This window comes from Dromiciops gliroides, chromosome 3, assembly GCF_019393635.1.
Source record: "Dromiciops gliroides isolate mDroGli1 chromosome 3, mDroGli1.pri, whole genome shotgun sequence".
Lineage (NCBI taxonomy): Eukaryota > Metazoa > Chordata > Mammalia > Microbiotheria > Microbiotheriidae > Dromiciops > Dromiciops gliroides.
The window spans coordinates 429,872,463-429,874,858 of record NC_057863.1 but is presented as its reverse complement, the minus strand read 5'-3'; the positions used below and the strand labels follow the sequence as shown (position 1 = coordinate 429,874,858).

The window sequence follows — 2,396 nt, the reverse complement described above, 5'->3', positions numbered from 1 at the left end:
TGGTCAGAATATTGTGTTTAGCTCTGAGTACTGCAGTTTTGAAAATACATTGACAACTTCCAGAAAACATAAGCAATAGAAGGCTATAGGTGCTTTAAGAGTATCAGTTAGGGGGGCAGCTAGATGGCGCAGTGGATAAAGCACCAGCCCTGGATTCAGGAGGACCTAAATTCAAATCCAGCCTCAGACACTTGACACTTACTAGCTGTATGACCCTGGGCAAGTCACTTAACCCTCATTGCCCTGTTCAAAAAAAAAAAAAGAAAGAAAGAAAAAAGGAAAAATTGGAAAAAAGGAACAGATTATATTTAGTCTGTAAAAGGGAACACTTAAGGAGGAATTTGACCTCACATTTCAAGTATGGTAGTTTATCACCTGGAAGAGAGAGAGATTAAATTTATTCTGATTGGTGCTAGAGAACAGCTATGTGACTCAATAGATGGGGTGCTGGATCTTGAGTCAAGAAGAATTGAGTTCAGGCTGTGTGGCTTTGTTGCTGCCACCTCAGACCTTGGGAGCAACTTCCCCCTCTCCCTCCCCAGCTCTGGCCGGGCAGCTGACATAAAGATGAGTAGCTTGGAGGAAGTATCATGGATCTCATGCTTCTGTGGGCTTCGTGGCAATGAATTCTTCTGTGAGGTGGATGAAGACTATAGCCAAGACAAGTTCAACCTCACAGGGCTCATTGAACAGGTGCCCCACTATAGGCAGGCACCAGACACGATCCTGAACTCGGAACCTGACAAGGAGTTGGAGGACAACCCCAACCAGAGGGACCTGATCGAGCAGGCAGCCGAGATGCTGTTTGGACTGATTCATGCCCGCTACATCCTCACAAACCGTGGCATCGCCCAGATGTTGGAAAAATACCAGCAGAGAGACTTTGGCTATTGTCCTCATGTATATTGTGAAAACCAGTCCATGTTGCCCATTGGACTGTTAGACATACCAGGAGAGGCCATGGTGAAGCTGTACTGACCCAAGTACATGTATGTTTACACCCCCAAGTCGTCCAGGCACCACCACATAGATGGTGCTTACTTTGACACTGGCTTTCCCCATATGCTCTTCATGGTGTATCCTGAGTACAGGTCTAAATGGCCTGCCAACCAATTTGTTCCCAGGCTATATAGCTTCAAGGTCCATCTTATGGCCTATCAACTGCAGCTTCAGGCAGTCAGCAACTTCAAGAGCCCTGTCAAGACCATCCGCTGACTTGTCTCCTCCCCTCCCCACCAACACCTCAGGCTGTGACACCATCTCCTTCCCTTCTCCCCCCAGTACACACACACACACACACCTTTCCAGAATACCTAATGGTTTTTAGTTTAAGTTAAGAAGTCATTATTATGGTGGTGTGGGTGAGAGTATGAAATAAAGTGGAGGAAAAGGGAAAAAAAAGAAGTGAGTTCAGATGTGGCCTCAGATTCACTAGCTATATGACACTGTACAAGTCACTTAACCTGAATATGCCTCAATTTTCTCATCTGTAAAAGGAGAGTAATGATGACACTAACCTCCCAGGCTTGTTGTGAAGATAAATGAGATTTTATTTGTTATAAAGCATTGTGCAGACTTTAAAGAACTATAGAGATGCTAGCTATTACTGCTATTATTATTATTATTATTATTATAACTGGGAGCAGTAGATTTCCACCTACTGAGAAGTACATTTCCTGAGAAATAGATTTTATTTTGTTATAAATAAAGACTTCCTAATAATTAGCGTTATCCCACAAATGGAATGGACTTTCTCAGGAAACAGGATGTTTCTTCTCCCTAGACATTTTCAAATGGGGATTGGAGGCCAACATGCTGATAGTATTGTAAAGACTCTGGGAAATAAGCAAATGATTTGTGTCATTTGCATGATTTAAACATTTTAAATCTATTTAATTCCAGAACTTTAAAAAAGCTTTTATATTTTCATTTTTCCCACATACTCATACAAATCCAAATCACAAGCCAAACCATAATAAATTGTTTATAGAAAAATCTCGATACTCAAATCAGCCATCTGTGATGAAAATAGAGATGCTAAATTTCTATATTTTAATATATATGAGAAAATTCCTACAGGGAAGTTCTGAACAACACACACATATATATATCTACATATATAACAAACATATAATGCATATTGTATGTATTTACATACACATATGCATACCTGAGCTATCTGGGAAATTCAGTAGCTGATTGCTCTTTTTTGTCAAGTGATATCTCACATTATCTAGCACTTTAAAGTTTTTAAAATGAATTCCTCAGAAAAGGTAGACATGAGGTATTTAGTACAAATATTCTTATCCTCATTTTACAAATAAGGAAACAAAAGGTCAGAAAGATTAGATGATTCTCTCAGGGACACACAGCTGGTTAAGGAACTGTGACTTGAA

The 2,396-nt window shown here is 40.2% G+C and overlaps 1 pseudogene; it reads left to right on the top strand.

Moving 5' to 3' along the window:
- Nucleotides 1-534: 534 nt before the first annotated feature.
- Nucleotides 535-1,215, top strand: LOC122750798 (annotated as a pseudogene).
- The last annotated feature ends 1,181 nt before the right edge of the window (nucleotides 1,216-2,396 follow it).